This window comes from Bos javanicus, chromosome 26 (assembly GCF_032452875.1).
Source record: "Bos javanicus breed banteng chromosome 26, ARS-OSU_banteng_1.0, whole genome shotgun sequence".
In the NCBI taxonomy this organism is placed as follows: domain Eukaryota; kingdom Metazoa; phylum Chordata; class Mammalia; order Artiodactyla; family Bovidae; genus Bos; species Bos javanicus.
Genome location: NC_083893.1, coordinates 8,996,163 through 9,019,641, shown reverse-complemented (window position 1 = coordinate 9,019,641; position 23,479 = coordinate 8,996,163). Strand labels below are relative to the sequence as shown.

At 42.6% G+C, this 23,479-nt stretch overlaps 1 protein-coding gene across 20 annotated transcripts in view; it reads left to right on the top strand.

Moving 5' to 3' along the window:
• The window catches only part of SGMS1 (sphingomyelin synthase 1), a 325,269-nt gene that overhangs the window by 79,795 nt on the left and 221,995 nt on the right, over positions 1-23,479 (top strand). For all 20 annotated transcript variants that reach the window (XM_061402685.1, XM_061402683.1, XM_061402692.1 and 17 more), the window contains one exon: positions 19,322-19,410. The gene's annotated coding sequence lies outside the window, so the exon portion shown is untranslated. The remainder of the gene's footprint in view (positions 1-19,321; positions 19,411-23,479) is intronic.

Genomic DNA, 23,479 nt, shown 5'->3' with positions numbered 1-23,479 from the left:
TGATATTTACAATCAGTTTAACTGCTTCTAAACCTTCCGAGGGGTGGCCTATCTGGTCTGTGTGCACATTTGTTGTTGTTCGGTCACTCAGTCGTGTGGGACTCTTTGCGACCCCATGGACCACTGCATGCCAGGCTTCCCTGTCTTTCACCATCTCCTGGAGGTTGCTCACACTCACGTCCATTGAGTCGGTGATGCCATCCCATCATTTCATCCTCTGTCATCCCCTTTTCCTCCTGCCTTCAATCTTCTCCAGCATCAGGGTCTTTGCCAATGAAGAGGTGTGCACAGAGGTCTCGCCTTTTCTCTCCTGTGCTCGAGGCAGACATTGCTCATCCGCTATGACTCTCTTCTCTTGGGCTGGCTCTCCTAGTTACTGTGTAGGCAGCTGTTTCTGGTCTGCTGGCCCATCTGAATTGGCCGGTGGCACAAACCCTCTTTGCCATTTCCAGTGTAGCAGGAAAAGATACAGCATTCCAGAAGTGTAGGTTCTTGTTTTGATCTTTAGACATTGGCATGAACTCTTTATGCCTTAGCTTGCATGTAGTCTGATGCAGGTAATCTGACGGTTACCTAAGATAATCTTTCATGAAGATAGAGTAAGAATTACTGAAAAATTAGTAAAACTGTCCAATTATAAGGTAATAAAGTTACAATCAGTGTGCTTGGTATAACAAATACTCATCTTGTGATCAAGCACTTATGTGGAGAATAAAATGTAAAATTTTTAATACACATAAATACAAGTTTTAATTGCAAGATTGCCATATCTGTATATAAGTACTTTACAACAGGGACTCTAATTTCCTCAGAATGAAGTTGATCTCTCAGTTTTTTAAAAAAAATTATTTCTTTTTAATGGAAGGATAATTGCTTTACAATATTGTGTTGGTTTGTGCCATACATCAACATGAATCAGCCATCGGTATACATGTGTCCCATCCCTCTTGAACCCTTCTTCCACCTGCCACCCCATCCCACCCCTCTAGGTTGTTACAGAGCCATGGTTTGAGTTCCCTGAATCATATAGCAAATTCCCACTAAATTTTATGTATGGTAGTATATATGTTTGCATGGGACTCTCAAGAGAGAAACCAGTATCATTTAGTTTTTATTTTGCTAGTAAAGAGTACATTTCAAGGTGATAGAATACAAAGTATCAAGAAAAAGCTAGTTTTTTCTTCAGTTTACTGTCATTCAGTGGCCATGTTTCATAAAGTATCCTCATGTATCATCTATATCAGGAACACCAGGGATAGGTTAAATTACAGATTCCTGCACCCCTCAACTTAACTGAAGCAGATTTTCTGAGGCCTGGAAATCTGCATTTTAAATAAGTCTGAGCACCACAGCCATATAATACCTAGTATGCAGTGCATCATTAGTAAACATTGAACAGGATCTAGAAAAGATGCCTGATTCACTGACCTTTTCAGTCTCACCTGAGCATAACGGTGACATCAGACAACATGTCCCTGCCAACACTGTCTGGTAAAAGGTGAAGATATTGATGGTGGCCAAGGTTGAAATCAGTCAATGATCTTATACGACCAGAGCACAGAAGATCAACAAGGGCATTGTTCCCAGAGGCTTAGACACACTCGTCCTCTGGGTAAAAACTTGTCCTTTGATCACAGCTGATGTGGGCAGAAAGGAATCAGGCAAGGCAAATTCGGGCCAGTCCTGCGGTGAAGGGTCTGTGCTTCTTGTCTAGGTCTCTGGAACAGCCCAGCAGGGTTAGGCTGGCAGGGGTCTTCACCTTCAGCGGGACTCCCTGATTTCCTGCCTTCCCTGAGAGCCCAGAAAGCAAGGAGAAAACTTGCCCCGAATCAGCAGGCAGAAACAATAACAGCATTTTAAAGGTGGCATTGCCAAGCGCGTAGGATGTGGTTTACTTGTAGTAACTGGTGTAATCAGCTAACCGGAGAGGGGCAGTCCTGGGTGCTGGTGAGAAAGCACGTCACGGCAAACTTCCCCCTGGACTGGACTCCTTAGAGAGGTTATAGCTCTCTCTCTCCCATGCCTACAGCCTGCTTTGCACCTTTCACTTTCTCTGATCCTGTGACCCTTTATGGTGCTTAGAATTTGCATAATTCCGTATCAGATTGATAATTGTTTTCTGTCATTTCCTAAGTGTTCATTCCATCTCAGGAGAAAGAAACAGAGATTCTCAATGGGTGATGGTGTCCTCTGCACCCTCGCCCCACCCCACCCTCTCCACCCTAGTGTTTAGAAACCTGTGAGGACATTTATGGTTGTCGTGGTGATGGGGGGTGTGTATCTTAGCACTGAACATCCCCAGGGTGTGGGTACTAAGTATCCCCCAGACCGCAGACGGTTGCATACAACGAAGGATTGTCCTGTCTGGAATGCTAACGCACCCGCAAGAGAAACACTGGAGCTCTTTGGGTTTGCCCCCATCTTGTCCAGCGGTTCCTTGAGAAGAGACCTAGCGTTTATCACGCGATGAATCTGCACTACTTAATAGATGCAGTCTGGGCTAAATTGCATGCCGGGAAAATAAACAAATGGTCGAAGCCATTTTTGTGAGTGGCGGTTGTGCCCGGACAGTGGAGCTGTCCCTGTTCTTGGATTCTGCTTTGCAGCGTGGCCCTTCCCGATGGTACACTGCAGATGAGAGTTATGACCCAGACCGTAAGCCTGAGCTGCTGCCGCTGTCCACTCAGCAAACGCTTTGGTGCAAAAAAAAGTAGCACTGTCTGTTGTCCCACTGACGCCTTGGTCTCACAAAAATAAACAGGGTGATGCTAAGCAAATTGAATATTACACCATGAGATGGGGGTGGGGACACGAAGTTCAATATTTTATCACGGATGCCATCCTAGGTGAGTGCTCATATCAGTGATTCATATCAGTGATAGCTAAAGCTATCAAAGAAATGAGAGATGGATAAAAATTTAGGAACACAAAAGAGAGGGTGATATCAGCTCTTATTTTAAAAGACTAAGAGTTATACCAGAAAGCTTGTTGACCTAAGGATACCCCCTAGACCCTGGGATTTGAATACCTTGAAAACCGGATAATAATTAGACCAACAGTGAAGGCGACAGGAACAGACGGGGAAAGGCAGCCTCGTGACGATGAGAGGAACGCAGACTGAGATGACTCAGAGGGCCAGGCTTTCCTTCCAAGGTCCCCGTGACCCAGTGAGAAACAAGAGTGTTGTTCCTTGGACTCCGTGAGCCCACTTCTAGGAGTAATTTCTAAGCAAACGAGTAGAGCTTTGTTCAGAGACTTAGTTCAGAGGATGCTTAGTGAGCGTTGTTTGAAACTGAACACGGGAAGCCGCCCAGATGGGTGGCTTGGGTGAGGATGTTATGATTCATCTGTGTAATGGCATATTCTGTAACCATGACAATGATATTGAAGAAAAATACTGACATGGGACAAAATGTATAAAAAATAGGTTGTCATAGAATATATAACATTAACATTTTCAATAAAGAAATAAGTAAATATAAAGGGAAAAAACCTGGAAAGGCATTAATCAAAATGTTCGCTTGGAGTATCTTTAAGTGGTTGAATTCCAAGTACCTGGAATTCTTTCTTGGGGCTTAAGTTCTTAAAAGGTTTAATTTGAACACGTGTAATTATTTTTGTGGTTAAATAGCTTAATGCAGGAAATCAAAATATTTCAATATTTAATCATTTTTAAGTCTACACATTCCTGGTGGTTCTGAGGCGCTATTAGTCCCTCCTGTGTTATTCTGGGTTCGTTAGCACAGAGGAAATGAGATGAGGGTTCTGATCACAAGGAATAAATGTGAGGGAAGGTCAATGAAACGCTGGGAAGAAAGAAGGGATATGAATGTTGTTGAGAGGAATATAGATAAATTAAGTCAAATACATTAATAATGACTGTATTTGCCCAGTTTGAGACTCTGCTTAGGAAATTCCCTCCTGATCCATCACACACTCCAGTCTCTTAGGGTGGCCGGGAAGCACCCACTGAATCTCGGCTTGACTCGCTTGCTCCGATGTGAGAGCGTCTCCCGTGCTATGAGATTTCCAGCCCAAGGCCTAGCCCACGGTCGGCTTCTAGTCCCAAAAGGGAGGCCACCGAGCTGTGTGAGTGAATCAGTCCGTCAAGAATTTAGGTCTTATTTGAAGGAAATACTTTGCAGCAGCATTTCTTAGAATATACTTAGTGGGGCACTATTCCTATGAAAAGGCTCCATGGGGATCAATAGAAAAGGAGGTGGGAGAAAGCTGTTTGTGACAGGAGACAAGGAGACAGGTCAGCATGTCCTCCAGCCCCAGGCCGTGACTCACATCCCACAGTTAGTGTGTTGAGGCTCCGGAGGTCTTACCTTAAAGACATCCTTTGGGTTTGGGTTAACCCTGAGTTTACTAAGTTTAGTTAGCTATAGATTTTTTTTTTTCGCATGAAGATTTTTACAACTATTTAGGTGAAGATGGATACTCTTGTATGTGAATCTAGGGTAGCCTTTTGTCGGGAGGATCCTCATTCTAGCTAGAGTTTAGAGCTGAGAGCTTTGAGGGGATGAAGCATGCAGGGAAATAAAGAATCTTCTCCACCCGTGGTGTGTCCTCGCTCTTCTGGGAACAACACTGTAAAGTGAGATCCAAGTTCACTTGATGATAAGAAGTGTCTGTCTAGCTTAGTGGTCTTCGTAGTCTAGGATTCTGTTTTTGTTGAAATCTCGAATGACTGAGGTTGGCAAGAAATACTTAATAATGTTAGTGCCTTGTCCCTCTCTTCTGATTTCCTTTCCGTGAGTCTAGATTGGGCTTCCCAGGTGGCTCAGTTGTAAAGAATCCCCCTGCCAGTGCAGGAGACATGAGTTCAATCCCTGAGTCGGGAAGATCCCCTGGAGAAGAGAATGGCTACCCACTCCAGTATTCTTGCCTGGAGAATTCTCATGGACAGAGGAGCCTGGTGGGCTACAATCCATGGGGTCACAAAGGATCTGACACGAGTGAACGACTTAGCCACACACACGAGTATATGTTACTATGTGAAGCTCCCCTTCCCTCAAAGTTTTATTAATAAGACAATGGGCATATAGTACTTCCAAGCCATTTCCTCTTGAAAAGAAGAGGGTAGACAGGCTGCTAACACATTCTGTAGAGGAAGGGTCCCTGGTTGTCACACCTGACAACTCTCTGCTCTCCCTTGCTGGAGGGAGGAGTTCTGGAGAGCAGAGGGGCTTGTGAGCCAGGGGTGATTCCTGCTGACCCCCTTGACCTGGAGATACTGAGATATCAGTGGGCCTGGGCCTGCTGGAAAGTCTGAGAGGGAGAGTCAGACTGGGAGCTGATGCTTGCAGGACCACTGCCACCTACTCTGGCTGCTGTGGTTCTGTTGGGGCTGGAACACTGAAGCAACTTTTTAAGTCTGGGGGGTCAGCGGGGGTCACCCTGAGATAAGAGTTTGATTTCTTAAACTCCATTATAAGGCCCCACACGGAAGACCAGGGACATAGAAAGATAGTGTAGAAAAGAGGTATTTTCAGTAAAAATTGTTCGTGTGTGCTCAACTCACTCAGTCATGTCCAACTCTTTGTGACCATAATTATGGGCTGTCCATGGAATTTTCCAGGCAAGAATCCTGGACTGGAGTGCCATTTCCTTCTCCAGAGCATCTTTCCCATCCTGGGATCAAACCCACATCTCTTGTAAGAGTCTCCTGCATTGGCAGGTGGGTTTTTTTTTTACTGCTCTGCCACTTGGGAATTGGCTCTGATTAAAAAAACTCTTTAGACCTTTTAGGAGAGTGCTCATCTTGTGAAAATGCGGCCAGTAATACATGTGGAAAATCTGCAGAAGTGTAAGTAGTGATAACTCTGGGCAGTGCATCTTTTCTTTTTCTTTTTTGACATGAGCTCAAGCTAAAGCAGACCTCTGGGAGGTTCACTGGGGCTCAGGCCCCTCTGAGGCTCATCACGGAACTGCAGGCTCCCTTCCTCCTGCCCTGCAGCCCGCACCTTCACGGTGCAAAGCTCAGTCAAGTCCTCTTGTGGTTCTGGTGACAGGAAGTGGGCCAACAATGGGTTTTGACCCAGGGGATTAAAATGCTCAACTCTTCTGAGTTCAGCAAGAGCAAACAGTTTGTCCTGTTTTCATCAAATGAGACCCCTCTGGGAAATGAATTAAAAGAAAAGTATTCCTGAAAAATAAACCTTTAATTAAAACTTTGTTACTGGCACCTCTAGTAAAACCAAGTGGAACACATTACCCACAAGGCGATTTTAGATAAGAAAATAAACATCTAAACGCCTCTTCCTTTCTTTAATAATTCTACTTTGGTTTGGTTCCTGTCACAAATGTGGAAAAACAAGATAAATGATACTCGTATGATTCTATTTTCTGGCTCCTGAGAATACTTAAAGCGTAATAGACTCATTTAATTCTGTAGCTGGAATGAACCTTAGAAAGTCAGTTTTTGCTGAACATCAGGGTATAGATTAAAGATAACAAGGACACTAAATTCCCAGGAACCTAACTCTTGAGTCATACTCATGTTGGTAAAGGGATGGAAAGGAGCAGTGAGCTTTTTACTGACAGATGGGACAAAACCTCCCTCTCCCCATAAGTGATGTTTTCACTGCGGTGTTCCAAACCGGAACCTCCTTTTTTTTTTAGCCACAGTGTCCGCATGTGGGATCTTAGTTCCCCAGTGACGAATAGAACTCATGCCCTCTTCAGTGGAAACGTGGAATCTTAACCACTGGACCACCAGGGAGGTCCCCAGGCACCTCTTCCTAACAAATGTTTGACATATTTCTTATGAATAGCCAAGGCACAAATAAAAAAGAGTGGACACTTAAAAAATGGTATTTGTTGTTTTTAATTGTGAAATGGTTCATTCAGCTATGTCTGCATGCCTACTGTGAGCTGGAAGCTGTTCTAATTGCTATGATAAGCAAAGAAGAAAGGTACAAAAACATTATTTTGTCAACTTACATGGTATATTTTGCCTATTCCTTTTCTGTGTATACATATTTGTATGTTATCTTATAAGGATATGTTTGTATCCTGTTTTCCTCATTTAATATTATATCTTAAGCATTTCTGCATGATTGCAATTTTTAATATTGGCATAGTATTCTGTTTTGTGGCTATTTCACAATTTCTTAAGCCATTTTCCTGTTGATCAATTAGAAATGTTTAAATTTTAGTAGTGAAAACAAGGATAAACATTTGATGTATGAAAGTTTATACTCAATTCTAATGGTTTTCTTAAGATAGGTTCAAACTGGAACTGCATCAAATGATATGAGCTTTTTTAAGGCCCTTGGTACATGATGCCAAATGCTTTCTTGTATGGGAGAAAGTATTCATTTCACTTTATCCTCATGTTTCTTTTTTTTTTAGTGCTGCTACATTAGAAAGCATTTTGGATATTGGTCTTTCCTAGAAGGTCTTGTTTCGGGGACCGGCTTCTCTGCGACACCTTCCTGCCCGAGGTGTTTTCGGTCATCTTATTTAGTACTTTGGTGGCGCTAGTGGTAAAGAACCTGCCTTCCAGCGCGGGGGACGTAAGAGACCTGGGTTTGATCCCTGAGTAGGGAAGATCCCCTGAAAGAGGGCATGGCAACCCACTCCACTGTTCACGCCTGGAGAATTCCATAGACAGAGGAGCCTGGCCGGCTATAGTCCACGGGGTTGCAAAGAGTCAGACATGACTGAAGTGACTTAGCATGAACACCCACATTTAGTACTTTTAAACTTGATAGAAAGAAAAGGTATTTATTTTGATACAATCAGTGCCTCCTTGAGCACCTTCTTTGAAGTACACTTTAATATTAGACTCATAGTAAAAATATAAGGAACCATGTAACACTGCTTCTTCATGTATTAGATAAGCCATTGTTAAAAAAAAAAAAAAAAAGATTCTGTTTCTCGGTACCTAGGGGGAAAGGCCCTTTTCTATTCTTCCTTTGATCAGAATTTTGTGGCCTGCCTCATTTCCCCTTTTGCTCTGGCTATTAGGACTGTAGAAATTTTACTGTTCAAGTATACCAGCAACATTATCTTGTAGTTGGAAAACCAACTTCTTTTTTCACTTCATAACTTTATATTTGTGACTTCAAGTACATATGTATCTTTTATTGAATGTTGTCCCAAATCTTTCTTGCAGATGGATAACATGTCAATAATTCAATAAAATGAACTGCTAATGATGAGGTGATGATTTTAGATAAAGAATTCATTTGGCTTGTATCTTTAAGATTTTTGGACAGAAAATTACGTACAGTTTTAATTGGGTATAAGAAGGCTAGTAATTTGGGAGGAAACATTGGGGCCAGAAAATTCTGATACAGCTTTTATAAACACTCAAATTGTGTATGTATTTTAGCAACCTGTATTATATTTGCAACTAGTATTATGGTATGGCTGATGATTAATTGAGAAACTTCGTATTTAACTAGTGTATATTAATGTGCAGTCTTTCCTGGGGATGTGATAATGTTTGAGGAGCATGGTGACTGTTTAAAGTACTTAGCATATAAACAAACTGTGCTGCTTTTTTGCTTTAAAGAAGAAAATGAGGATTGGCCAAAGAAATTGCAAAGGACTTTGGGAAAAGAAAGATCCTTCCTCATATGTGGCACTGAAACGCACAGCAGGCTTAGTCATGCCTTCCTCTGCACCCTTCCGCACTCAGCGCTCTTTGCCAAAAGCTCTAATTAGATGGTATTGTAATTATTTGTTTACAGTCTCTGTCTCTATTAAAATCTAGTTGGCCAGGCCTTGTTCTTCATTGTGTTGGCTGTGACCAAGCACAGTTCTAGCTGTAAATTTTTAACGTATATGATTCATGTTTCTGAAATAGCAGGTTAGAAGGCACATTTTAGGTCAGTAAGTATCTCAAAATATTGGTAAATATTTTGAATAGTCAAGAGGAGTTGGAAGGCGTTTTTTTTGCTCCCAGTGTGTTCCTTCCAAAAAAAAAAAAAAAAAAGAAAATCATAAAATCTACTTTCCTGAAATCCCCTATTTCTTTATTTTTTTTTAATAAAAAAAATTGTTTTTGATGTGAACCATTTTTAAAGTCTTTATTAAACTGTTGCAGTGTTGTTTATGTTTTGGCTTTTTGGGCATGAGGTATGTTGGGATCTTTGCTCCCGAATCAGGAATTGAACCCTCACCCCGTATTGGAAGGCGAAGTCTTAACTACTGAATTACCAGGGAAGTCCCAATCTCACATTTCTTAGAAGTATTCAGTTGCAAGCAGCATTTTGGCACTGAGGCGTGCTTGAATGGGCTAAGTGATCCTTCCTGGGCAGCCCTTCTCACCCATTCTCCCCTACATTTTTTTTTTTTTTTGTGGCCTTGGAGCAGTTTGTGGGTTCTTTGTTCCCCGACTCTGAATTGAATCTGGTCCCTCAGCAGTGAAAGTATGGAGTCCTAACCACCAGACCGCCAGGGAATTCCCTCCCCTACAGTTTTATATTTTTCTGGGTATGAACATCACCCATATTTATTGGCATCCTGTGGTCTACCCGTCCATGTATTGTGCTGAGGATACAGTGGTGACCAAAATGTGAACTCTGTGGTCAAAGGTGGAGTTCATATACTGGAAGTTTTAGAAGCAGACTCAAGTCTTAGACTACATACAGTGAACTTCCCTGCTGCCTTCATTTTTTTTTGTTGTTGTGGATGAGTTGAGATGTGGAGAACCACAGATAAGTTTGCGAGTCACTGATTTGACTATTTGTGATAAGGATCCTCTGCTATAGACAAAATGAGAAAAGGATATTTCAACTCACCTTTTCCTTCTATATCGTCACCCCAAACACATGAGAAAAGGATATTTCAACTCACCTTTTCCTTCTATATCCTCACCCCAAACACATACTTGGTGCAGTGCTGTCAATGTTCATTTTCACAGCATCCTTGCTCCAGAACCCAGTTTGTTCTTGTGTGGAAATCTAGTCGCTTTTGGAGAGCCATAAGTGTAAGTGAAAATTGCTCAGTCATATCTGACTCTTTGTAACCCCATGGACTATACAGTCCATGGAATTCTCCAGGCCAGAATACTGAAGTGGGTAGCCTTTTCCTTCTCCATCTTCCCAACCCAGGGAAGATCTCCCACATCACAGGTGGATTCTTTACCCACTGAGTCACCAGGGAAGTCCAAGAATACTGGAGTGGGTAGTCTATCCCTTCTCCAGGGAATCTTCCCAACCCAGGAATTGAACCGGGGTCTCCTGCATTGCAGGGGGATTCTTTACCAGCTAAGCTACCAAGGAAGCCCTAGCAATTTGTAAATCCCCTCACTGATCTTGTTCCCAAGGGCCATAATGACTAAATTGGATGATAGAATGAGATCTGTGGTAGTTTGTCACTTTAATGGGAGACGTATCCTGACTTTGCAGTGACTTGGAAGTCTTCCTTAAAGCACAGAACACATCTTGGGGATGGGAGCTGGATTGCGCGCAATATTTAAAATTCTGGTGGGTGCCAAAGAAATGCTCAGTGGAGGGACTGCCTGAATTTGAAATTGCCAACCTGCTTGCCTCTCTAGTAAGTCTTCTAATTTTTAGCAGCAGTCTCCACTGCTTATTGTGGAGTCCATCATTAACCAGTGAGAGGCTCAGAATCCTCACCTGTAAATTTGGGATCATTTGTACTGAAGAATTAATTTACAGGGAAACAGTGGAGAAACAGACATAGAGAATAGACTTATGGACATGGGGAGAGGGGAGGAGAGGGTGAGATGTATGGAAAGAGTAACACGGAAACTTACATTATCATATGTAAAATAGATAGCTAACGGGAATTCGCTGTATGGCTCAGGAAACTCAAACAGCGGCTCTGTATCAACCTAGAGGGGTGGGATGGGGAGGGCGATGGGAGGAAGGTTCAAAGTGGGGAGGATGTATGTACACCTATGGCTGATCCATGTTGAGGTTTGACAGAAAACAACAAAATTCTGTAAAGCAGTTATCCTTCAATAAAAAAATAAATGAATAAATAAAAAGTTGGGATCATTTGATGACCCTCTGAGTGGTTTTGAAGACTGAGTAACATCTGTGACTAAGACCAGAGTCTGCCCTTAGTACACACCAGCCTCTCTTATCTTTTAACATGGAAGACTTTTCTTATTCCCTAGCATTTAGAAACACAGGTTTATAGTATTTTTAAGTTACAGTAGTTCATATTTATTAATAATGAATCCACAGTGTATTTCAGGTACCATAGATTGAATTCTTTTTGATTTATAAACTGGTATTATCTAGTTGTTGGGATTTTCCCATATGGCTTAGGACAGTGTTGAAGCAAATCTGCAATTATTTAATTAATGAATATTATTATTTTACTTGTATAGTCCTCAGTACAGAGTACTAGAATGAAGTTCTCTGTATAAATTATATCATTTACTCCTTACAGTGAAGATGCTGAAGCGCACAGAAAGGTCAAGTAATTTGTTCAAGGCCAGATTGGAGGGTTCTGAGCGCTCCTCTTTCCCTTTAGTATGTGTTAAATCACTGAGAAGTGGGTCCCTCGGAGTGGCGGACGTCGGTGCTTTGTGGATGGCTTTCAGTCTGGGTTGGTATCATATGGCTGACCATGTCATTCCTTAGTCAAAAGGACTCATGCTCGGTGTTGCGTGTAGAGCTAGCACAGCTCACTCACGAGCACTGCACTTCATTCATGTTCCTGCGGGGCCCTTCCGTAGTCTGTCCTCTCTCTAGTTCTTAGTGGCCTTGGAGGAAGCAGTATAGCTAGTGATTAAGAGCCCAAGGCTCTGAAATTGGACAGCCTGGAATTAAATCCGAGCTGTCAGTTACAAGCCATGTCAGCTAGAGCAAGTTACTTATTTCTGTGTCTCAGATTCTCATCCGTAAGTTGAAGATAATAAATAGTATTTAAAGAGTTGTTGTGAGGATTAATAGAGTATACCTACACACACGGGCTTCCCAGGTGGCTGGCTCAGTGATAAAGAATCCACCTGGCAAGCAGGAGATGCAGGTTCAGCCTCTGGGTTGGGAAGATCCCCTGGAGAAGGAACTGGCAACCCACTCCCGTATTCTGCCCTGGGAAATCCCATGGATAGAGGAGCCTGGTGGGCTATAGTCCATGGGGTCGCAAAAGAGACACGATGTAGCCACTAAACGATAACACCACCACCACACACACACACACACACACACACACACACACACACACACAGTACTTGAGGTGCTTAGAGCAGTTCCTGGCACGTAGTGAGTGTTCTGCAGTGTTTGCAGTTGATAATAAGATGATGGTGTTCTTTGAGCATATCTATACGGGCCATGTCATTTCTGTCTTCATATTCTGCACAAGGTCTGCCCCAGTGGTGGGCATCCCATAAAGGTCTATTGACGAAATGGATGGATGTGGCTGGGTGGGAATGGTTGAATGCATGACCAGTTCTTTTTTACCCTGAAGTGGTATTTGCCTCATTGAAATAAGGTCTCTGTTTAGTTTCTGATTCAAGATTGAATAATTAAAAGTTGACCCAGAAAGGTTAAAATTATTTGTCGATCATCAATAGTTATTAAGTGCTTACTGTGGGGTGGGCACAGGCTAAATATTTTATGATTAACTTACAGAGCCTTTCAAGAGCCTGTGAAGCAGGTACTGTCCATTTTACAGATAGTAAGTTTCATGCTGCATTGAGCTGTGCATGCTTAGTTGTGTCTGACTCTTTGAGACCTTATGGGCTGTAGCCCGCCAAGCTCCTCTGTCCGTAGGATTTATCAGGCAAGAATACTGGAGTGGGTTGCCATTTCCTCCTCCAGGGGACCTTCCTGACCCAGGGATCGAACCTCTGTCTCTTGCACTGGCAGCTGGCTCCTTTACCACTGAGCTACCCCTGTAGTTAAGAGGTAGGACTTTGAATCAGGGGAAACTGTGAAGCCCACATCGCCAACAGAGCTGTCATCTCAGCTCTGAGATGTGTGACCTTTAGCCTAGAGTAAAGCACTCATAGACAGTTGTATTATCTGTTATTATTACAGCTTCTCTGAGGCAGAATCATAAACACCAGAACTACTTGAGTACAAGTGTGAGAGCCCTGGATATTTGATGTTTATCATATCATAGCATGTCATGGGTGTACAAACTACATATTCCTTTGTTGAAAATTCTGGCTTTGGGGAAAGTCTTCATATTGAAGCTAAAATTTTAGTACTTAAATTTAAAATTATTTTCTATATGGTGTCTTTGGTGGAAATGGAAAAATGCTGTCCATGGCTCTCAGTACTGCTTAAAATGAGTTAAGTGTGGAGTTGTCTTCATTTTCTCTTTCCTAGGTTAAACTCTTTCTTTGGGTTTCATACTTTTCATCCCTATGGATTTCATTTATCTTCGTTTTTTTTCTGGTTTTGTTTTCAGTTTTCCCCAGAAGTATTAAGAGCCCAGCGTTAGTCACTCTGAGCCTGGCTGATATTTGTTATGACCTGAGGTAGTATATTCTCCTTCACAGTCAGAGTCTGTGAGGTGACGATGCCTCCCCTGCGTGAGGAGACGATGCCTCCCCTGTGTGAGGAGAAGACACCTCCCCTGCGTGAGGAGAAGACGCCTCCCCTGTGTGAGGCAATACACAGCACAGAAACACTGGTTGGAAAGGTCCACTGGAGAAGGAAATGGCAACCCATTCCAGTACTCTTGCCTGGAAAATCCCATGGTCAGAGGAGCCTGGTGGGCTACAGTCCATGGGGTCACCAAGAGTCGGACACGACTGAGCGCGCACACGCAATGTGCCTATCCAGTATGGAGAACATACGCTCGAGAAGTATAAAGAGGTCATTCCATGCTGCCTGGCGCACTGCATGGAAAGCTGTGTGTGTGTATACATGTGTGCAAACGTGTGTGTGTGTGTGCATGTGAATGTGCATGCATGCTGTCGGCACAGATCTGCTGGCTTGTACCAGGAAAGACCTATTCTCCATTTTCCTCAATGGCAAACTCCTCTTTGCTCACAGTATGTGAGATGAAAATATCATTCTTGTTGCCATTTTCCTTTTGATTAGCTTTGTATCTAGGGCTGCAAGTTTTCCTTTGGACTATTTTTTTCTGATTATTTTCTCACCAGTGGTTAGGAATAGAAATGGAAGGAGGCCAGGAAATGACTTATCTGAAAAGGAGTCTTCTCCCCACCCCTAAGTACATGCATGTAAACAGGAAGAAAAATGAGTAGCAACTACCTTTTGATTCCTTGGCTAGATTATAGTGTTTTATTGTGCCACTTAGAAGAAGAGTTATGGAAATATATGTCAGAGTGATAGCCAGCTGGCTATCTGAAGTGAGTATCAGCTTTCTGGAAGCAGCAGAGACATTTTCCTGTCATTTTATTGCATTTTTTAGAATTGCCTGACTGCTAGAGAGTGTTCCTCTTGCCACAGTGCTGCAATAAAAGTAAACACATACATTTCTAAGAAACAGATTATTAGAGAGTTTCTTTGAAGTGTTTAAATAAAGAACATTTGTTATATGCTCCAAGCGTTTGATTCTTAACTCTTCCCGATGGAGCAGCCTCGTGCCTCTCAAACCTCACTTAGCATTGAAGGAATCTAGAGAAATTGAGAGGCAGCCGGTGCTGGACCTGCCCTTCTCTGGTAAACTGGAGACCTGGATGACACGCGAGGCAGTTACTGTCAGTCCCAGGAACACAGCCAGCCAGGACTTTGATCCTTGAGAGAAGAGTCACGTGAAGTGAGACCCACATTTGCCCCAGTTTTCTGCTGGAGCACACATTCCCTGGTCTGGGTACCAGGAGGGGAAGCCTATTACAGCCTGGTGGTCGGCAGAATTCAGGGCTGTTGAAGAGGCTGAAGTTTGTATGGCAGGCGACTGGGGAGGAGGGAGCTATGAGAGGGGAACTCAGAAGCTGAGATGTGTATCCATACAGGTTGAGACCTAGTAGAGAGCAGCTTCTCCTGGGTGGGAAAGAGAATGGCCCTGGCAGGGGTCATGCAGTGTGGAGAGAAATGGAGAGTTCTGGGTTAGCCAGGGTGGAGAGACCTCATTGAGCACTTTGACCGTTCCCTTGGGACACCAGAAAGACCACGTCTAGGGGTTAAGGGTCATGCATTAGGACTGAGGACATAACTCATAGACCCATCTTAACCAATTATAAAGCCAAACCTTGCAGAACTGGGAGGATCTGCCAGTGACTTCGCTGCCATCAGCTCCGTCAGCATGTTGTAGCCATGGTAGTGAAGTTCAGGCCAGGCAAGGATCACCAATGAATGCTAAATCTAAGGGGAAATTTGACGATAGACAAGATGTTTGCATGGTCTGAAAGCATCTCCCCACAGATTACTTATTATAAGGGGAAAAAATAATTTTTCTGGGGAGAAATTGGACAGCACTTTGACTCGGTGATTGAAATTTATATTGCCAGGGAGGGGTACATAGACTTCACATACTTTCAGCTATGACACCAGAAAACATCACCTCTGTAGTTTTCTGGCTGATAATGCATAAGGTGAATTGAATCATGAGGAAATGTCAGACAAGTCAAAATGGAAATGTTTTGTTAATATAAGGAAAGTGAAAGTTGCTCAGTCGTGTCCAACTCTTTGCGACCCTATGGACTATGCAGTCCATGAAATTCTTCAGGAGAGAATACTAGAGTGGGTAGCCTTTCCCTTCTCCAGAGGATCTTCCCAACACAGGGATCAAACCCAGGTCTCCTGCATTGCAGATTCTTTACCAGCTGAGCCACCAGGGAAGCCCAAGAATACTGGAATGGGTAGCCTATCCCTTCTCCAAGGGATTTTCCCGACCCAGGAATCAAACCGGGGTCTCCTGCACTGCAGGTGGATTCTTTACCAACTGAGCTATCAGGGAAGGGGAGGACTATATATTCCCTTGGACAGCAAGGAGATAAAACCAGTCAATCCTAAAGGAAATCAACCCTGAATATTCGTTGGAAGGATTGAGGCTGAAGCTGAAGTTCCAATATTGGCTACCTGATGTGAGAAGAGCCAACTCATTGCAAAAGACCCTGATGCTGGGAAGGATTAAAGGCAGAAGGAGAAAGCGGTGACAGAGATGAGATGGTTGGATGGCATCACTGATTCAGTGGACATGAGTTTGAGCAAACTCTGGGAGATTGTGAAGGACAGGGAAGCACGGCATGCTGCAGTCTATGGGGCCACAAGAGAGTCAGACACAACTGAGTGACTGAACAACAACAACAAATATTCTTCTGAAGTGTCAGTATCATAAAAGATAAAAAAGAGCTATATGTCTCAGATTAATGGCAGCTAGATGCAATACCTTACCCTGGACTGGATCCTGAATTGGAGGAAAAAGAAATGCTGTATAGCACATTATTGGGTTAACAAGGTGGTTGTCAATTAAAGTATTGTATCAATATTAAATCTACTAAGATTGAATACTAACATTATGGTTATATAAGAATATGTCTATTCTTAAGAAATAAATTCTGAAGTATTTGGTGCCGTGATGTATGGAACTTTTTTCCATGTGGCACAGAAACAAAAAAATGTTGAGTGAATGCAGGTGTCTGTAGAGACAGAGAGTGAATGACTCTACGTGTAAATGTTGAGTGAATGCAGGTGTCTGTAGAGACAGAGAGTGAATGACTCTACGTGTAAATGTTGAGTGAATGCAGGTGTCTGTAGAGACAGAGAGTGAAAGACTCTACGTGTTAAATGTTAATAGTGGGTGAATATTTGGGGAAAGAGTACGTGGCATTCTTGATATTATTATTATTCTACAACTTTTCTCTACACATGAAATTATTTCCGAAAAGAGAGAGAAACAAAGCCTAGCAATTCTATGACTTAAAGAGAAAAAGAAGGTATGTGGAAAAGATACATGTGTTTCTTAACTATCTTGTTGTGAATTTTCTACCCTTTGGGTTGTCTCCGGTAAATAAACATTTAATTCTATGGCAGTGTCTGTGTCACTCAGCTGCTGCTGCTGCTAAGTCGCTTCAGTCGTGTCCGACTCTGTGCGACCCCATAGACGGCAGCCCAGCAGGCTCCTCTGTCCCTGGGATTCTCCAGGCAAGAATATACTGGAGTGGGTTGCCATTTCCTTCTCCAGAGTGTCACTCAGCAGGCAAAGGCATTTCTATATCTATTGCCTAAGAAGGCATATGTCGTACAAGAACAAATAACAGTGCTGCTTTTCAAATTGAAGCCACTGTATCATTTGTTGCTGTGGAAGAGATTGGGATGAGTCACTGAGTTCAGTTCACTTGCTCAGTCGTGTCCGACTCTGCCACCTCATGGACTGCAGCATGCCAGGCCCGCCTGTCCATCACCAACTCCCGGAGTTTACTCAAACTCATGTCCATTGAGTCGGTGATGCCATCCAAACATCTCATCCTTTGTCGTCCCCTTCTCCTGCCTTCAATCTTTGCCAGCATTAGGATCTTTTCCAACCAGTCAGTTATTTGCACCAGGTAGCCAAACTATTGGAGTTTCAGCTTCAGCATCAGTCCTTTCAATGAATATTCAGGACTGATTTCCTTTAGGATGCACTGGTTGGATCTCCTTGCAGTCCAAGGGACTCTCAAGAGTCTTCTCCAACACCACAATTCAAAAGTATCAATTCTTCGGTGCTCAGCTTTCTTTATAGTCCAACTCTCACATCCATACATGACTACTGGATAAACCGTAGCTTTACCTAGACGGACCTTTGTTGGCAAAGTAATGTCTCTGCTTTTTAATATGCTGTCTAGGTTAGTCATAACTTTTCTTCCAAGGAGCTGCTGCTGCTACTGATAAGTCACGTCAGTCGTGTCCGACTCTGTGCCACCCCATAGACGGCAGCCCACCAGGCTCCTGTCCCTGGCAAGGAGCAAATGTCTTTTAATTTCCTGGCTGCAGTCACCATCTGCAGTGATTTTGGAGCCCCGCAAAATAAAGTCTGTCACTGTTTCCACTGTTTCCTCATCTATTTGCCATGAAGTGATAGGACCAGCTGCCATGATCTTAGTTTTCTGAATGTTGAGCTTTAAGCCAACTTTTTCACTCTCCTTTTTCACTTTCATCAAGAGGCTCTTTAGTTCTTCTTTGCTTCCTGCCATAAGGGAGGTGTCATCTGCATATCTGAGGTTATTGATATTTCTCCCGGCAATTTTTATTCCAGCTTGTGTTTCATCCATCCCAGCGTTTCTCATGATGTACTCTGCATAGAAGTTAAATAAGCAGGGTGACAATATACAGCCTTGATGTACTCCTTTCCTGATTTGGAACCAGTCTATTGTTCCATGTCCAGTTCTAACTGTTGCCCCCTGACCTGCATATAGATTTCTTAGGGGGCAGGTCAAGTGGACTGGTATTCCCAGAATTTTCCACAGTTTCTTGTGATCCACACAGTCAAAGGCTTTAGTATAGACAATAACGCAGAAGTAGATATTTTTCTGGAACTCTCTTGACTTTTTGGTGATCCAGCGGATGTTGGCAATTTGATCTCTGGTTCCTCTGCCTTTTCTAAATCCAGCTTGAACATCTTGAAGTTCACGGTTCACGTATTGCTGAAGCCTGGCTTGGAGAATTTTGAGCATTACTTGAGTAGCGTGTGAGATGAGTGCAACTGTGCAGTAGTTTGAGCATTCTTTGGCATTGCCTTTCTTTGGGATTGGAATGAAAACTGACCTTATCCTGTCCTGTGGCCACTGCTGCATTTTCCAAATTTGCTGGCATATTGAGTGTAGCACTTTCACAGCATTATCTCTGAGGATTTAAAATAGCTCTACTGGAATTCCATCACCTCCAGTAGCTTTGTTTTTAGTTATGCTTCATAAGATCCACTTGCCTTCGCATTCCAGGAAGTCTGGCTCTAGGTGAGTGATCACACCATTGTGATTATCTGGGTTGTGAAGATCTTTTTTGTACTGTTCTTCTGTGTATTCTTGCCACCTCTTCTTAATATCTTCTGCTTCTGTTAGGTCCATACCATTTCTGTCCTTTATTGTGCCCGTCTTTAAGGAGTCATAGAGTGTTCCAATTCCTACTCTGATGCTTGCCAGCTGAAGGGTCACTGGAAAGTTCCTTAACCTTGGGATATTCGGCCACTGCATTTTACAATAATATTTGCTTAGCCTCAATATCTTAAAACTTCAATGAGAAAACACATGTGAAAACTTTTTGTAAATAATAATGGTCTTTTCTACAAACATAAAATTACTCTTAATAGTTTAGTTAAATATGAAAATTGCCTTGGACCAAGGTAAAGACTTTCCTTAATTCAGGTGGCCTTTCTTCCTTTTAAATGTCAAGAATGATTATACAAGAGTGGTTTTTTTTTTTTTTTTCCCCTTGACCTCTTTATTCCTTCTGGTTGCCTCGTTTCTAATTCCCTGCCTTTATTATTCTAGGCAAAGCTGCAGTGACGAAAGGAGTGGTGTAATTTTTGAATTTCAAGAACAGTGAAGTAGGCGATGGCAGCGAGCGTATAAAAGGACACGTAAGTCAAACTGAATGTTTTCAAACATCTGTTCTCAAACATCTCATGGGTCTGATGTTCCTCAGAATCTCTCCTGCTTAGTTTTGCAGTGGTCTGTGAGGCTCTGATGGATGGAGGGATCTTTCCGGTCTTCAGCCCCAGGTCAAAATCAGCCAAGGAAAGGCCAGGGTAATTTGCAGGAGGAAGGAGAAAGGTTTGAAGAGGCCACTTTACTCATTGGAGGTGGAAGGCAACGTGGGCCAGGGTGGGAGAAACACAGAAAACAAAGGGCACGGAAACACTCTCCGAGTCGTTGGAAGTGACAGAAAAGGGTCTTCCTTGCCAGATCAGAAGCTTCAGCGAGGCCTGGGAGAGTCATTTCCTCTAATCAGAATTGCCTTGGGTTGCAGCTCCTTATCCAGGAAGATTACATTTACCAGGTCTGCTCCTTCTCTGGAGTTGAAGAGTCTAGGCCAGTGCTTCCCAGACGTGAGATTAAGAATTTGCCCTAGAACTAAATGTGGAAACTTCTTCACTTCTTTTCAGAAAAAGTCTACCAAAAGTAAAAGTCAGTTGAACTAAACAGTGTTCTTTGTAGTGGTAGTTGACTTCCATTCTGGTGCATAATGTTACTATGTCCATATATACATCCAAAAAAAATCGCCTAGTTTTACTTGTTTTTAATCCTGATAAGAATAGTATATTGCATGTGATATTCTGCAGCCTTCATTTTTTTCACTCAGTTGTACTTTTAAGATTCACTTGTTGCATGTAATAGTAGTAAATGAATTTTTATTGTTAAATAAAATTCTACTCCAAAAATCTATCATAGTTTATCTGTTGCTCCATTTCCTTCTAACAACTGGTATTTTGTTGCCATTCTAATGAGTATAAAATAGCATATCAATGTGGTCTCAATTTACACTTTCTAATGAATGGTGAGATTGAGCAGTTTTTTTGTGTGTGTGTCCTTTGGAGAGGAGAGGTTATGACTTTAGAGAAATTTTTCAGTCTTGAAGTTGTGTTTCTTTTTTTATTTTTTGGTTTTGTTTTTTGAAAATAGTCTAGCAGTCTCTCTTTCAATTATGTTGTGGTTTCATTGCTCATCTTCATTCTTTTTGATTGAAGTTTTTGTTGATTTGTGTTCTCACATATTATATCCTTACACCTTTACTTGGGTTCTTTTTCTAGTTCTTCTATTGAATATTTACTTCCTTGGAAGGTGGAATCGCTACTTGTAGAATAACTCCCAAGAACAGAGTCTATTTTCTGTTAAAGTATCACTTTCCTTTTCACCAGAATCCTAGATACGTGGATCTCTGACTGAAGACGTCCTTCTGCCACATGTGGAGTACAGGAAATAGGTATCTACTGCTGTGAGTGAGAGGCATCATCTCTGTAGACTTCTGCAGGCTTATATTCTGCACCCTTTTAATGGACATAGACAGTCGCTTGAAGATTTTGGTCTCTAAAATGTTAAGTTGCCTTGTGCTTCAGCACATGGGAAAAAAAAAATATTATTTCAAAATGGATGTCAACTGAGAGTGTTGATGTAATAGTTTTTTAATTCATTCTGCAACAGAAACATCATCTGTAGGCCATCATGCCTTTTCAGAGACCACACGGATGTGATGGGAGTGTGTGGATTAGGAGTTTGTGTTGGCGGTGACATGTTAGGCAGGTTTCTACTCTGCAGAATCTTTGTGCTTTGCAGGTTATGCATTGGATTTTTAATGCTAGTGTTATCATAGAGAAGGTAGGCACAGAAAACATCCCCAGGGAATGCTGAGCTCTGTGATGAGCGATTCTCCGAGGGGCTACCTCTTATTGGACCCATACCTTCACTTGGAAAATATAAATATCAGATAATTCTGTGTCTTTTCCTCCCTTGGGTAGCAAATTCTAGTGAGTGGTTACTTTGCGTTCTTATTTGCTTGGTTATTGTTGGCTGTCAGTTCACCTACTACTGCCATTTTGGTTTGGTTGGCTGAACACTCCAGGAACTTTGCCTGGAGAGCTAGGAAAGAGATGAAGAAGTGGAGAAGTTTACCAGGAACGGCCAGTGGGTCCCCGGGGAGGCCCTGCCCAGGCTTTGGGCCGGGGAACCATCATTCACAAGCACAAACTGCTTGGGTCTGAAAAGGGTCTGATTACCACTTCCCCCAGTTCTCTTGGCCTGGACCAGCCAGTTCATTTGATAGATCAGCAACTGGCCCTTTGAGCCACCCAGTTCTCCTCTTTTAGCTATAAATGTATCCCCTGGAAGACTGTGATTTGAGCCATTAGCATGATTTTAATACAGTTCACCTGAATGCAGTTTCTTTCCTTCTGCAAAATTGTGACTCCAGTCGTATCAAAATGGTGCAGAGAGAGATCTCCAGAATGCTGTCTTTCAGGTGTCATTTTTAGTGAGGGCATCAAAACTAGGGCTTGACAGGCATTGTTGGGATGAGTGACCATAAACCTGAGTTTGCTCACCAGGCCCCATCGTATGAATCAGAGCTGTGCTTTGCTTCACACTCACTGTACATCTCCCAGACTTTGGTCCTAATCTTGCTCTCTAGACCAAGAACAGTTCCTCACTGCTCTCTGACTCAACCCTGGAATACTTAGCCATTTGTAACATTTTCCTCCTTTCTCACGTGACATCATAAATTTGTATATTTCTAAAGAAGGTTCTGAAAAGTAGAATTGTTTTAAACTCTTTCTTCTCCAACCTGCCCTCCTTGCTCCTCACCAAATTCGCATCTGAATACTTGTTATTGTGCCCTTTATCTGATGCCTTCAAACATGCCCACAAAATAATTTCTGTTTGCCTTTGTCTCAGGCCAGGCGTTCAGGGTGGGAAGCATGATTTAGAGGGAACCACGTTAGGTTCCTCAGTAGCCAGATGACCTGGCTTCAAGTTGAATGTCTACTTGAAGTCTGTATGACTTTGGTTAATCACTTAGCTTTTCTGTGTTTTCATTTTCCCACCTCATCTATTCATATGCTGGAGCAATGGTTCTCAAATGTTTTGGTTTACAGTTCAGTACAGTTCAGTCGCTCAGTCATGTCCAACTCTTTATGACCCCATGAACCGCAGCACGCCAGGCCTCCCTGTCCGTCACCAACTCCGGGAGTCTACCCAAACCCAAAACTTTCTATATGTCCAACTCTCATATCCATACATGACTACTGGAAAAACTATAGCCTTGACTAGATGGACCTTTGTTGGCAAAGTAAAGTCTCTGCTTTTTAATATGCTTTCTAGGTTGGTCATAACTTTCCTTCCAAGGAGTTCAGTTCAGTTCAGTTGCTCAGTCGTGTCCGACTCTTTGAGACCCCATGAATTGCAGCACGCCAGGCCTCCCTGACCATCACCAACTCCCGGAGTTCACTCAGACTCACATCCATCGAGTCGGTGATCCCATCCAGCCATCTCATCCTCTGTCGTCCCCTTCTCCTCCTGCCACCAATCCCTCCCAGCATCAGAGTCTTTTCCAATGAGTTAACTCTTCGCATGAGGTGGCCAAAGTACTGGAGTTTCAGCTTTAGCATCATTCCTTCCAAAGCAATCCCAGGGCTGATCTCCTTCAGAATGGACTGGTTGGAGTAACTGTCTCTTAATTTCATTGCTACAATCACCATTTGCAGTGACTTTGGAGCCCAGAAAAATAAAGTCAGCCACTGTTTCCACTGTTTCCCCATCTATCTGCCATGAAGTGATGGGACTAGATGCCATGATATTAGTTTTCTGAATGTTGAGTTTTAAGCCAACTTTTTCACTCTCCTCTTTCACTTTCATTAAGAGGCTCTTTAGTTCTTCTTCACTTTATGCTACAAGGGTGGTGTCATCTGCATATCTGAGGTTATTGATATTTAAGGCCCCTTTATACTCTTTAAAAATGATTGAGGGCCCCAAAAGGCTTTGCTTATATGAGTTATAGCTAGCATTTGTGGCAGGCAGATAAATAGCCCCCCAAAGATGTCTACTTCCTAATCCCCAGAACTGATGCATATGTTACTTTACCTGGCAAAAGAGACTGCCAGTGTGGTTACATTAAGGATCTCGCAATGCAGAGATTATCCTGGATTAATCAGGAGAGCT